The sequence below is a fragment of the Colobus angolensis genome, unplaced genomic scaffold (assembly GCF_000951035.1).
Source record: "Colobus angolensis palliatus isolate OR3802 unplaced genomic scaffold, Cang.pa_1.0 Scaffold449, whole genome shotgun sequence".
Taxonomy (NCBI): Eukaryota; Metazoa; Chordata; class Mammalia; order Primates; family Cercopithecidae; genus Colobus; species Colobus angolensis.
Genome location: NW_012117921.1, coordinates 1,395,583 through 1,410,372, shown reverse-complemented (window position 1 = coordinate 1,410,372; position 14,790 = coordinate 1,395,583). Strand labels below are relative to the sequence as shown.

The 14,790-nt window shown below is 50.1% G+C and overlaps 1 protein-coding gene across 1 annotated transcript in view; it reads right to left on the bottom strand.

The window, feature by feature from the left end:
* Positions 1-14,172, bottom strand: part of LRRN2 (leucine rich repeat neuronal 2) — a 104,113-nt gene extending 89,941 nt beyond the window's left edge. Inside the window, exon 1 of the mRNA XM_011957765.1 lies at positions 13,861-14,172. The gene's annotated coding sequence lies outside the window, so the exon portion shown is untranslated. The remainder of the gene's footprint in view (positions 1-13,860) is intronic.
* Positions 14,173-14,790: the final 618 nt, after the last annotated feature.

Genomic DNA, 14,790 nt, shown 5'->3' with positions numbered 1-14,790 from the left:
ACTTTCCAGCATCTTACCCTGATCCTTCTTCTTCTTTTTTTTTTTTTTACCAAGACAGAGTTTCACTCTGTCACTCAGGCTGGAGTGCAGTGGCACAATCTGGGCTCACTGCAACTTTCGCCTTTTGGGTTCAAACAATTCTCCTGCCTCAGCCTCCCGAGTGGCTGGGACTACAGGCGCACAGCACCACACCTGGCTAATTTTTGTATTTTTAGTAGAGAGTAGGATTCACCATGTTGGCCAGGCTGGTCTTGAACTCCTGAACTCAGGTAATCTACCTGCCTCGGTCTCCCAAAGTGCTGGGATTATAGGCGTGAGCCACCGTGCCTAGACACCCTGATCCTTATTCTAATCCTGTAAGCAAGGCATTGCTCGCCTTGTTTTACATAGGAAGAAACTAAGACTCAGACATGTTGGGTAACACTTTAAAAGTCACACAGCTAGGAAATGGCAGTGCCAAGAGTCAACGCCAGGTCCATCTGATAACAAATCCATACATGTTACAATATGATTCTGGGAAGAGTACAGTGGTCCAGCTCCTTCTCTGCAGTGTTGTTCTCTGATGTTGCAAGTCATTTAATCTTTCCCTATGTTCTTATAATGAGATGGTTCAGACAGGTGGTTTTTGATACCACTCTTGACCATTGCGTCATGATTTTCTACTCAACTGTGAACTCCTCAAGAGCAGAGACTAAATATCAGTCAAGGTTACCTCCCTAGCATCTATCATTCTCCTTATAAGGAGTGGACCCATATGTGGTTGTTGAATGGATATTAGACTAACAGAGGCTGTGGTAGATTGATAGGAGAGGGGTGGGGGACTTATTGCATGCAAACAAATTGACATTGAGGTGTAGGACACAAGTCTAGCAAGGGCTGGTTTTTCCCAGGCACTTTAGATTTTTACTTATTCCCTTATCCTGCAGGGCAGTTGCACTCACACCTCACCCTGGTCCAAGCTTAGGAGGTCTTAGAGGGGCAAGTTCCTGGCTGTATTAGACCAATGTTAGATAAGTGAGTGTATATTAGATAAGTGAGCCGCACTCTGGTCCATTTCTCTGGTTAAGTGTGAAGAGTTGTAATGAAGGGAGACAGGTGACACCAAGTGCAGTTGCCATTGGCAGAGGGATGCCCAGGCTGGGACAAGAGGAAAGAGAAGAGGGGGTTCTATCATCCATCTGTGTCTGAGATAAAGAAGGCAGAGAGGAGAGTTGCTTAGGCTGGCAGTGCTAAGGAGAGGATTTTCTGAATGGCTATAGGTGAGCTTGTGGTTTGGGTAGCTATGGAGAGAGAGTAGTCTTGACCTTGAGCTGTGGCGGGAGCTGGTTATCTGTGGTGGGCAAATAGGATTCAGCAACTGAGTGGCCATGGCCCACCCTGCTTTTCATGATTTGAAATAGCTGTCTCCTATTCTGTAGCCAGGAAACTCAGTCTTCTATACTCTACTCGAAGTGTTGCCTCCTCCATGATGCATTCCTGGAGGCCCTGGGAGAGACTGCCACTCTCCTCTGTGTTCCTCCAGCATGATTAATGGGAGGCTGTGCTTGACATTTCTCACTGCAGAGACCTTTTGGAGCTCTCAGCACCTGACCAAATACATCTTGTGTTCAAGGCCCACCATGGAAGTGAAATATAGAAGAGTGACTGTTGGAAATAGCCAGCTTCTCCCCAAGAGTCCATGGCGGTGTCAGCGGAAGTCCTTGGGGTCATTCCTAGCTCTTCCCTGGGTGGTTCCCTCACACTCCATACTCAGCACCCTCATGCCTGCCTGCTACCTTCTTCAGGGGCAATGCTGTTGTCCCCCTTTTCTTTCCAGAATCACTCAGTTCGCTCCCTGTGTATTTATTGATCACCGGCTTACTGTGGACTGGCCCACAAGTGATGAGAAAGGGGACACCAAAGCGCCCTGAGGTATCATGGTGTAGAAGACATTACTCATACACCATTCCCCACAAAGGAACAGCACCGTGCCATCAAGCACTGATCTGGCCATCAGGTGCTGACTGTGGTGTGGACCATGGGGGCTGTGGGTGAGCAGGGTGATGGTTGGGCTTTCCCATGAATGGGATGGAGCCCCAGAGTGACCATCACTACCTTCCTTCTGCCAGACATCATCATTGGCCCTTCTCCCCTTGGCACCAGGGAGAAGCTGGTGAGGTAGCCACATGGGCTCAAGAGCAGTTTCCAGGTATGCCTGGCTAGGAGGCAGCAAGGTTTGAACCTGTGCCCCTTTCTCTGGAGGGATCCTGGGAGCTTCCCACCTCGCGGTCCCATGCAGTTGGCTTTTGTTTCCCCACTAGCTTCCTTAAATGTGTCTCCCACCCTCTCAGGGCCCCAAGAGAATCACTTTAGAAGATATGTCACCAGAGGACCTCGGCTCTCCAGCCTTGGACACAGCAGACAGGCTGGGAGGGCCAAGGTAGAGGGGAGACATTGTTCCTCTGGCTACTTTATTTCTTTGGTTTGTGGCTGTTTGACAACAGCAGTAAAAACAGCTTATAAATTATGTGCCTGGCTGTAAACTGCAGCACCAGCCATGGTGCAGGGAGCAGAAGTGCTCCCCGCCCTCCAGCTCCCTGCACGCTCTTCAGACCTGTCAGGGCCTCATCCTCTCCAGCACCCCCAGGCGTCGGTCCTGAGACTCAGACACAGACAGGGGCAGGGGTGGGAGGGCCCATGCCTCCCCACTCCCAAGTGCTTTCTCTGATCACAGAAGGACCAGAGAGCTGCTGTAGGCTCCTCAGAGGCTCTTCAAACAGAGAGATGTTTATATCCTTTCAGGGCAATCCAAATTACAAGCAGGGAACTGGAGCCTAGGGAAAATAAACCAAGGGATACAAGGTAGGGATTTTTTGTAAAAGCTTGGTTTAAATCAACCTCCAGAGGACCTCAAATGAGGCCAGTGGGGAGGAGGAAGTGCCAGAAGAAGCTGGCAGGTCTGGCTCTCCAGAGTCCAGCATGACCCAATGCCCAGCTCCTTTCTGCCCCGGGCTCAGTTTCCCTCTATGTACAGTGGCCTCTTCTCTCCCAGCTTGTTCAGGAGGACAGTTAATCTAATGGAGAAGGAGCCCTGCAGAACTGAGGATGGAATCCTGGTGCAGCTTTGAGGCGCTGCCAGGGCAGGCCAGATCTTCTGGCAGCCATCGATTGCATTGGTGGCCACAGGAGGGGGCTGGCCTGAGGCCTATACGGAGGCTCTTGTTCTACCCCTTGGCAGAGACAGTCTGTCAGGTCTCCTGCCACTTCACCTTTCTGCTCCAGACCCCAGAGGTGCCTCGGACCCTGGGTCAGAGCCCATGGGGTCTAAGGCATCCATTCAATAGTGCTCCATACCAGACTATGCAAGAGACCTTGAGGCATAGGTACCAGCTAGAGCTTGCCCTTAGAGTTCAGTTCCTGAACACAGAACACAGCTGCTTTGACTCAGCACCCCCGGTTCTGTTTCCCTACTCATCCGTCCGCCCCCTGGCATGGCTGTATAAAGCTTCTACAGCTGGGTTATTACTCTGCATTTGTTTGTGTGTTTTCTTTGACGGTGTTAAGTCATTTTGCATGTGCATCCTGCCCACATGAGGACAGCTTGGAGAGCAGGAACTGAAACTGCTCCCTCTTATAGATCTGGGATGTGCTCTGGGAGCAGGCCTGGTCACAAGGATGCCAATAGACAGGGAGAGGACACCCGGGGCGTACAGGGAGAGGGCACCCAGGCTGTGTGTGTGTGTGTGTATGCATGCAAATAAATTGACATTGAGGGCTAGGGCACAAGTCTAGTGGGGGCTGTTTTTTTCCAGGCATTTTAGTTTTTTACTTATTCCCTTATCCTGCAGGGCAGCTGCACTCACATCTGACCCTAGTCCAGACTTAGGAGGTCTTAGAGAGGCAAGTTCCAGGCTGCATTAGACCAATGTTAGACCTGTTGCATATTAGATGAATGAGCTGCAAAGCAATGTACCATTTCTCTTTGATATAGATGACATTTCTCACCTACTGGAACCGTTTAGGTAGTACTTTGTCAAATCTAAGGAGCTGTGTGACTTTAGGCAAGTCACTTAACCTCTCTGAGTTCAGAACTTTTATCTTGGAATTTAGGAAAGGAATCCCTGTGAAATTGTTATGAGGATCAAATGAAGTAATAGATAAGAAACAGCTCTGAAAAGTCAAAGTGCTCTAGAATGACTAAGATTCTATACCAACTGTTAAGATTAGCAGAGATGGACCATGGTGAACACTAGCAGGAAGCTAAGAACTCCATAAGGCCTTACATAGGCTATGCTTTCTTTCACCACTTGTGCTGGCCTGCCCATTCTTCTCTAGTGCTTTTTCTCTGTGTAGTGTGTGTGTGTTTCATTTTACATGCGCGCACACACACACACACACACATAGTTGTCCAGATCCAGCTGTACCTACATAGATTCCCCCAAACACAGATATGTAAAATATATGCATAACTACACCTTTTCACACTGATAAAAAACACCCACGAACATGCACACACAGATAAACAAAGACTCCCCCAGTCACATTTAAGCCAGTGAGGGCAAGTACGTACGTGCAGTACACACACGCAGCCCCAGCAGTGGATGATTGATGGCTGACCACCACCCGCCCCTGCTGCCTGCGGCACCCAGGGACCCATATTTTCTACAGTGTGGGGTCCTGGAGCATGAGTGAAGGCTCTTGGGGCGACAGCCCCATTTATTACCACCCTCAGCCTGCACCTGGACCCAGGAGATGTTCAGGTGACTGAATGTCAATTTGCATGCATTTGAAGGAGTTTCTTGGGTCAAGAGTTTCCTTTGGGGCAGCAGGCTGACATCCTGGGGCACCCTTTGGCTAGCCTATTCCTAGTATAGCTGTCTGCAGTAGAGGGGCTACTTGGTGGGTAACTGCTCCTCCAAGGGAGGGTCCTGAGCTCCAGGAAATGTGTTTATGGACCTTTAGGAACAGCCTTCATCTCACTGGGTGAGTTTACAACATAAGAAGGAGTACCATATTAGCAGAATGAGAGTTAAAAGATTGTCCGCGGGCCGGGCGCGGTGGCTCAAGCCTGTGATCCCAGCACTTTGGGAGGCCGAGACGGGCGGATCACGAGGTCAGGAGATCGAGACCATTCTGGCTAATACGGTGAAACCCCGTCTCTACTAAAAATACAAAAAAACTAGCCGGGCGAGGTGGCGGGCGCCTGTAGTCCCAGCTACTCCGGAGGCTGAGGCAGGAGAATGGCGTAAACCCGGGAGGCGGAGCTTGCAGTGAGCTGAGATCCGGCCACTGCACTCCAGCTCAGGCGACAGAGCAAGACTCCTGCTGTCTCAAAAAAAAAAAAAAAAAAAAAGATTGTCTGCATTTCTGAACTTTGGTTTCAGTTCTGAAAATTCTTCTAAACCAACCTGTTCAGCTCCAGATGTTCAGGCCCACCTCTGTCCTCCCAGCCCCAAGCACATAGGCCATCAAGCACACAGGCCTGGGGCAGGTGTTCCAGCCACTCTGGGACTCCCCAGGAGCAGGGACCCAGCCCTCCTCCCACCATGGTGATGAGTACACAATTCAATTGTGGGGCAGGGGCATGATGACTCAACCTTGGCTTTAGACAAATTACAAACGGCAGAATACCTAGGGTTTCCATGAGGCTTGATCCCAAGATGAAGCAAACTTAAGAAAGTTCCACTTTGCTCTTGGATTTGGAATCAAAATTGGCTGCGGGGTACACAGGAGGGGACTGGGGTGTGACCGCCGTCTCCTTCCCTGACTCCTTGCCTCCTGCCACCTGACAGAGGCGGTATTGGCTGGGGTGTGGGCTGTGACTGCGGGGAGGTGTGTGGGTGAGTGGTAATGGTTCTCAGGATCTCTGCTCTGGTTCTACTGTGGCAGGAAGGGAAAGGCCTAACGCCAAAACGTTCCTCCCTGCTGTCCCCAGTGCAGTATTTTTCCACCTACTCCTCTGGCTTCAGTATCGATTTAAATAGAGAGAAGGCAGGTGGGGATAGAGGAGAGAGACCAAGGGAACTAGAGACAGACGACAGTGGAGAGGGGAAGAGGAAGAGGAAGGAGGACAGGGTGGGCGGGGAGAGAGGCGAGGCGAGTAGAAAAGAAAACGAGAGCTGAAAGAAGATAAGCAGAGGAAGTGGGGGCAAGAAAATGAAAAGGGAGAGAGATAAGAGGAGGAGGGTGGGGGAAGCTCAGCTTTGCGGGTGCTTGGCAGAGACTCCTCCTCCAGCCAACTGAGGAATCTGCCTTCCTAAAATCCATCTGGAGCCCAGCACACCCCAACCTGGGGAGAAGGAAGCAGGGCTGTACCTCGCCTGGTGGTATGGTCCTGGTGGTGAGCTCCTGGGCTTCATGGGGATGTGTGAGCATGGCCGTGCCACCCTCTGTGCCCACCTGATGAGAGACCTCTCCCCTGATCCCAGGGCCCCAACCCTGCCTCACGCACAAACCACGTGCCTACCATTATATTCCTTTCTGCAGCAAAAGACACTTGGCATGGGAAGCGTTCCTGTCTGCTCCCAGGGAGAGGTGACCTCTGAAAGGAATCACCCACTCTTGTCCCTGGCAGTGCCCAGCCAGGAGAGGTGCAAGCTCTCTGGGGGTGAGCCCCACACCTGGGGCTCTGTTTGTTCCTTTCTGTCCTAGGGCTTTGGCTTAGGGAAACACTCACACACAGTGGAGTTTATGGGCACAGTTGGATGTGTCTGTGTTGCCATGACAACAGTGAGGGCTGCCCCTGTTTTCTCCTCCATCCCATACTCTGCTCCTTTCACAGGCTAAAACCTCTGTCTCTCTCCCCGATCCAAGCACTAACCAGGCCCAGGCCTGCTTAGCTTCCCAGATCAGAGGAGGTCAGGTGTGTTCCGGGTGGTATGGCTCTAGTGTCTCTCTCTCTCCCTCTCCCCCTTCAATTCCCAATTCCTTCCTGTCCCCACTGCACTATTGCTAATTTCCATAGGACTTAACCCCCACTCCCACCCCCCATCCCTGTTTCTCTCTCTGGAAGGAGTAAATCTATGCAGGTTTATCTTCTAAGACTGCAGGTTCCCAGGAGCTGGTCCCCACCATTGTAGGTGGGCGAGTATCCTATGCTGTAACTGGGAGCAGAGGGATAAGGGCCTCGGGCTAGGTGTGTGAGACTGCTGGGGCCTGGGGTTTCCAGCATCATCCAAGAAATTGCACTCTTCTTCCTCAGGGTATTCCTTCAGCAAACCCCATCCTTGTCCCCAGGCATCTGCGAGAACAAGCCTCTTCTACCCCAAAACTTGTTGCAGTCTTTCTTCCAATTCCTCGTCAAGATTCATCTCCCACCGTGAGCTTTCCCTGTTTAACTCCACCTGACCTCAAACACTAGGACTCCTTCCTCCCAGCTTCTAAGTGCACTCTGGAGTATTGATCTGCGCTTGCTTCTGTGGTACGTGCTCCAGTCTACATTCTGCGCTGCGTTTATATGTCCAGCCTCCTCGGCAGTCTAGGGCAGTAGTTTTGTCAGTCAAGCACAACTTGCTGTGCTCCCCTCCAAATCCCCTCCTCAGTACCAGACCTCTGTCCCACGGCAAATCCATTCTGTGTAGATTGGCAGGGCCAGCCTGGTCTCCTTTCTTCCACTCAGTCCCACCTGCCCACAGGGATGGGTACCTGGCCCATGCAAGGCCCAACAGTGCCTTCTCTGAGATTCGGTGTTAGGATATAAGCTCTGTCTCTGGTCTGTGAACTGCAGGACAATTTAGGCTTGGACTTTCAGGGGCCACATTTCTGACTGCATGAAAAGAAACCAATACATGGCAGGAAACAGTGTCGTGACTAATACGTTATGTTTACCCATCACTCTGGGAATTCGCTGAGGGCAAGAGCTGTGTCACCCCTCTCAGACAGGAACTCTTTAAGGGCAAGAACAGGGTTTCCCCCATTCACTTGGGAGCTCCCCTAGGCAGGAGTGACTCTAAAGCAGATTAGGTGCTAAAGTCCTGGTAGTGTAATTGGTAAAATATCATGCATTTAAAGCTCCTCACTGAAGGCTTAATTCCTTATTCAGATACCTATATAAAAATTCCACCTGATTATAAGCTCTACCTGGGTAGTATCAATCTCATTTGCCATTCCAGGTACTGAGTCTAAAAAGAAAGGCCATCTTTGCCTTGGGGAATTTGCAGTCCTGGAGCAGAAGGTATATGTGCTATGATGGAACTACACAGAGGGTCCAGTGGGCGCATGGGGAGAAATGGAAACACTGTCTCAGGACAGGTCTGGAAAATCTTCCGAGAAAAGATCTCAAGCCAAGTCCTGAAAGAGGCACAGGTGTTTGTCATCTGGACAGACTGGAGAATGGCATTCCAGACCAAGGGAACCGCCTCAGCAGAGGTGTGAGATGCTTGGGAAGGGGAAGTAGGTGCCAGATGTTGAGGGAGGGTGAGGCTGAATCACCTCCAGGTGTTAAGGGGCATCTTCCCATTCAGTCCTCTCCCAGACCCTCCCTTGAAGCAGTCTTTAGTGGAACCACCTTCTGCTGTTCGGAATCTACAGTCCTTCAGGGCAGACTAAAGATCCTGGGCCGTGCAATATGCTTCAAATGACCTCCTTTCTTAGCCTTCATCTTCGGGCCACCATGAGTCAGAATTCTCTGCTGCGAGTCCCACTGACCAGCTCTCTCTGTTAGAGGCACAAATAAAATACGAAGTTTACAGAAACATAAACGGAGTGATGTATTTCATTAGCTGAGGGTACAAAGAAGGTCACAAATCTTTGAATACTTAAATCAGTCCTTTAAGCAACCACCTTTCCAACTGAGCAGAAAATCTAGTATCTCTTAGTATCGCCTCTTCCTCCCCAGCGCTTGCCCTTAGCAAAGGATGGAAAAGCCCTAGGACTTATGTAGTGCGAAGGGCCAGTAAAAAGATTACTAGAGAGCCGGCCCAATCCCTGCTTCTATCGCTGCCTCCTGAATGATGGCTCTGCATTGGTCTCACACAGTCCAGAGGGGCTTTCCCACGGCAGCCTTTAGGTCTTTGCCGATCAGACACCCGCACAGACCTGCTCAGGGCTGTGCCACTTCTGGGATTTCTGATACAGTGCAAATGAGCTTTTACTCACCTGCTTTGCTACTCTCCCCACAGGTCACCAGCTAAGTAGCTGGGTCTGGGAGAGTTTCTAGCCACAGCCACACTAGTCACACTCTGTGCCACACTCTGTGCCAGAACCAGCCAGTTTGCCATCAAAGTAATGCAGGCTTCAGTATGAAGGCAGATGATTGGGCTACACTAGTGCTTCCCAAATTTCACCATGTGTTAGAATCACCCGGAGATCTTCTTCAAGCATGGATCCAGGGCCCACACACTCAGACATTCTGATTCAGTAGGGTCTCGGATGGGGCCTAATAATCTGCATTTCTAACAACTCACACAGGATGCCGATGATGCTGCTGGTCCACGGGCCACACTTTGCTTAGCCCTGTCTGCAGTTGCCCTCAGGATGAATTCTCCCTTCAGGCATTGTCACCGGTGACGTCTAAGGTCATTACCATCTCAGTCCATCAGGACCTACTGAATTAGAGTAAATAGGAGATCAGTGTCCTGATCCTTTTCCTTTCAAGTGGCTCCACTCCCGGCTACCTTTGACTTCTCTATTCCAATAGTTCTCACAGTGGGGTCCCCAGACCAGCAGTATTAGCATCACCCGGAAACTTGTTATTTAATAGAAATCCCAGCTCTCAGGCTCCAGCACAGACCTCCTGACCTGTGCACTTTTGTGTGGGAAAGTGTCAGAGTGGCCTGGAGGCAGGATGGGCAGGAGTGAGGAGAGAGCTACTCTTCACTGGCTTTTCCATGAGAAAGGCAAAGCAGGGCGGAGTGAACATTTTAAAATCGGCTAGTTTGGACAATGTCAACAGGCTTTAAACTACAGGGGTGGTTCCCAGTTGCCAGGTACCTGGCCCTGGGATGATTAGGGCAGAAGAAGATTTCTTCCTGGGGTAGAAGCGCCAGATGGAGGTTTGGCTTTGGGTGGGTTAGTTGGCACATCAAAGGCCTGCTCCCACTGAGCCCATCGCTCTCTCTAAGAATATGGCTAGCCTATGGAGGGGCCGTCTTTCTCCAGCCAGAAAGTTGTTTAAACATCAAAATATCGTAATACATATAGAAAGTTAAAAAGATAAACAATACACCCACTGATTCAGAAACTCTGGGGTGCGACTCAGCACTCTGTTTTCATAGCCTTCCAGGTGTTACTGATGCAAACCACAGTGTGAGATCCATCGCTCTAGTGCAAGAACTACTAGAAGGGCAGTCTTTGCTGAGCCATAACATAGATCCTGTTAGCCCCTCTCCTAACTTCACCTAAGCTCCGGGGGTGCTCAGTGACTTTCCTAAGGTGACTGGTCGGATCAATTCAGCAGCTGTCAGCCACACGACAAGAGGCGGGCAGGCCCAGGGAGCTACTGTCCAGCCGTGTCCAGCCCTGCACTGCAGGCTGTGTGTCTTTGGCCATGTCACTAACTTCTTTGTGTCTTCTCAGCAGAATGTGGGGACAGAACCTACCCATCTTGAAAGTTTCTTCCGGCGCTGCTGTTTCTTGATTCTCCTTATCACTCCTCAGTGTCCTTATCTGTAAAACGGTGATACTGCCCACCGTGGGATTATAGAGACGATGAAATGAGGTGATGTGTGCGGAAGCACTCAACACATCTGCTACAGGCTTGATAAATGTTAGCTGAATTTCAAATTATTCTCTTGTCCTTCCAATTCTGCCTAAACTCTCCTTTTCCTTCTATCCACCCCTACTCTGCTTACAACAGGCCTTGGGGACCCTCTCCTCTCCAGGATCACCTGCTCCCCACAGAATTAGCATCCTTATACCCCACAAATATTATGGGGAGAATAGTCCCCCATATACTCCCTCAAGAATCTGGGGATGGAGGGGAGGACTGGAGTCCTGGCTCTGCCGCTAGCTTGCTGTGTGACTTTGGACAATTTGCTTAACCTCTCTGTCCTTCCGTTTCCATCTCTGTAAAATGATGGCTCTTCATAGCACCCACATCAGAGGGTCTTTGTAGGGATGAAATGAGTTAATGTGATGGGATTACATGTGATGGGATTCGAGCAGTGCCTGGCATGTAGTTGTCTAGGTTAAACAGCACCTAAGTCTGTGGCACCCGGTAGGTGGAAGGCCTCGGACACAGTGCTAGGGCTGGCCCACCGGCCTCCATCCCTCTACTCAGCTGCTTCCTGCTAAATCTCACTCCCTCTCCCACTCCAGGCCTCAACCTGCTCCTCTGAGGATCAGCTTGGAACGTCTGCTCCGGAAGGAGGACCCTCGGGTTTCTTCACTGCCTGTCAGCAGCCCCTCTGCCTCCTCCCTGCCCCCGCCCCTCTCTGCCAGGGCGCCTCTGCCAACGGCTGGTTATTTATATCCCTGAACAGCTGCTGACAGACAGCTGGGAGCTGGGAGGCGGCTGACAGGGACGAGCGAGGCAGAGATGACAGGGTTGTGGGCGGCGCTGTCACTCTTAGCAGGACTGCTGGGCAGAGCCCCCTCCCCTTCACCCAGGGAAGTCAGACTTAGACAGGCAGACGGGTCATCTGGGAAGGGGCACCTCAAAGAGCAGGAAGCCAGGGCTGTGAACCCCGGGGACAGGGAGGCAGCTGGGGTTGGAGGCAAGGACTTTGCCCTCGTTGACTTTTTCCAGAAGGGGTGGAAGCAGCTCTGGCTTAATTATCTGGGCACTTGCCCAGGGCATCTGCTGCTCACAAGCTGTATGACCTTGGGTAAGTCACGAACTCTGGGATTTGGGCTCCTCTGAGGAAAGTGAGATGGTTGAATGAGATGCTTGCTGAATTCTCTTTCAACCACGTTGATGTAGAGGTTACAAACACAAACCCTGGAGTGTTTACAACCTGGCTCTGCCACTAGCTTGCTGTCTGACTTTGGACAATTTACTTAACTTCTCTGTGATTCCATTTCCATCTCTGTAAAATGGTGGTTCTTCATAGCACCCACATCAAAAGGTTTTTGTAGGGATGAAATCGGTTAACGAATACATGTGATGGGCTTCAAGCAGTGTCTGGCATGTAGTTGCCTAGGTTAAACAGAGCCTAAGTCTATGATTCTTTGCATGTGTCCTCTTGCTCTAAGAAGGTAACTGATTGTAACAGAAATATTAAGAGTGAAGGATGGGGACCTTTATATGTATATTGCCACAGAAAGGTGGTTTTATGGGCTTATATACCTTGTGTCATCAAATGGGTGAGCTGCAAACTGGGAAATGTTTAGGCTATGCCTATATTTATTCTGAGCCTGAGTCCTGGTCTTCTGACTTCTGCTTCTACCTGTAATCTCTGGGGACTGTTGTTTGCTCAAAACAGCGAAAGGTCAAAAGGTTGTTGTGCTCCTTTTCTGACTCTGTCTGTCTCTGTCATTCTCCTTCTCTTTGCCTCTCCTGTCTTCTTGCTAACCCTTTGCTGTCCTTCTATTTTAAAAACTAATACCTGGTCTTGGAAAGAACAGAATCCCATGCATATAATTAAGTCCCTGGGCACAACTGTACCTATAGCACCTGCCTGGCCATTAGGGTGGGGTGGGGACTGAACAGAAATCTGGGTGGGAGTGACCTTGAAGCAGGGAGCATGTGATCCACCAGCTCTGAGCCCCACCACACACTGACAGACACACTGGGTTTGCAGCCACACCTCAGCTGTGCTGTCTGGGAGCGGTTGAGCTTGGTGTGGATGATGTCCGTTTCTCTCTTTTACTAATCTTGGCCTTTAGGAAAGGAGTATCCCCGTAACAGAGGAGCAGAGAGAGGAAGGCAACGGAAGCTAACAGGTTACCATGGAAACCGGCTGAACACAAACTCTTAGTTTCAACAAATACTTGACTTGCAAGAATACGTCCATAGCCACAACTTAAATGAAACACACACACACACACACACACCCCTTTAAAAGAAGGATAAATGTTGACTCATTCCTCTCTAATCACAGCAATTAGGTTCTAACGTTGGAGTCCAGATGAGAGGTGAGGATGACATGAATCTGCTCTGTTTTGAAGAAGCCTCTTGCAATTCACTGTTTTCTTAGGAACCCAGAGCATTGGTTCCAACGTCCTGACCTTGCCCAGAAGTCAAGCAGGGAGGATTATGAGTTCCCACAAGTCCCTTAATTCTTTGCTGTCATGAAAGCCATATAGACCTAAGTTAAGATGTCTGGTTTGAAAGAGTCATTGGCCAATCCCACAACACTGGAGAAAAAAGGACATGTCAAAAATGGTTGGACATGTATTAAACATTTCCTGATCACCCACTATGTGCCAAGTGCTAGAAATTTAAAATGGTAATAAAAATAAAAAATCTTGTTCCTGTCATCCAGAAGCTCATAGCGCAGGCAGCAGGAGGTATGATACAAATTATCTGTTACTAATAATAAGGGATCTACATTTGCAAATGCTTTTCACATATGCATGAATATTGCATTCAAGGTGACCCCATGATGTCATGCTTTCTTGAGTGGAGAAAGTGAGAATTGGGGCGAGAGAGAGAGAGAGAGAGAGAGAGAGCGCGCGTTAATCTAAGACCACATTTCCTAACACTCCTAGGCCTCCATATTTACACATGCCGCAGCCACAAGGCTGGCAGCTTCTTTCCCACCCTGGGGTTACTGCCTTCCTAACTCACAGGCTACCTCCTTATGAAGGGGGTCAACCTCGCACTATGGAGCACTACCAGAAGCAACACAGTTGTTGTAAGATGCCCATTGGGAAGGGAGTTGGGGAAGGTGTCTTTCAAATGAGCCCACTGACTGTGTGCTTATCCTCCACACCCTCTTCCAGCAGTATCTCATTTAAGCAACAAGCAGCCCTCTAAACCCTATTTGGCATGCGAGTTACCTGGCTTCAGGGAGATTACAGGTGTACAAGGTCACACAGCTGGTCTGGGAAAGAGCCTGGATGCCCCCTACATAGGTCTGTGGGTCTTCAGCGCTTTCCCTCACTAGTCCAGACACACAGATCTGGGATGGAAACATTGGCTTGCCAGGAGGTGTCGGCCTTGAGCCAATTAGCTCTCAGTCGGTAAACCCTCTTTCCCGCCTCCCGACAGCGAGCCTCAATTCTGTACATTCTTTTTCCACTTCAAGGCTGGATTTCCGTCTCCTCTCCCCACGTTTGGAAAGTGTTCCTAATCACCAGAGAATCTAATTACCACTCCTTCTAAGTGAGTTCTCGGTCTCTGTTATGCAAATGTGGCTGTAATTGTGTCAGGCAGGTTTTGTTGTCAGTTCCTCTTTCCTTTTCCCGCCTCTCCCCCCATCTCCTTTCAAATGGGAGTTGCAGGCTCCCCTCTTTTTATTGTAAAGGCCTCTAAGGTCCCCAGCTCCCTGAACCACAAATCGCCTGAATTACCCACTCGGGATCCCAGGAGCCACAACAGGCCCGCCTCAGGGCAAACAGAAGGAAAAAAACAAACAGCATTTAGTGGAATTTATTTTATTTCTTTGGAGATGCAAATCAGAAGGTTCCCAGTGAGCTCTGGGAACGTCTGTGTGGCACGGGAGGAAGTTGGCTCTGTGAACAGCAGCAGAGTCAGGCCCCGGTGCAGCCGGAAGGGCTGAGGGCATTCAATGTGGGCCTAGGGGTGGGAGAAGTGGGAAGCCCCACCAAACCCTAAGCCACTGCATTTGTTATTTTGTCTCGTTAAAAGTTTCCAGGCCCCTTCTGAGTGGAGGCTGTTAGGATACTCTGGCCTGTTTTCCTCACAGCCTTGGCGGCAGAGTGAGTGCTTCCAGGGTTTCTCAGGGAGCCCCTCACTTACTCCCTATC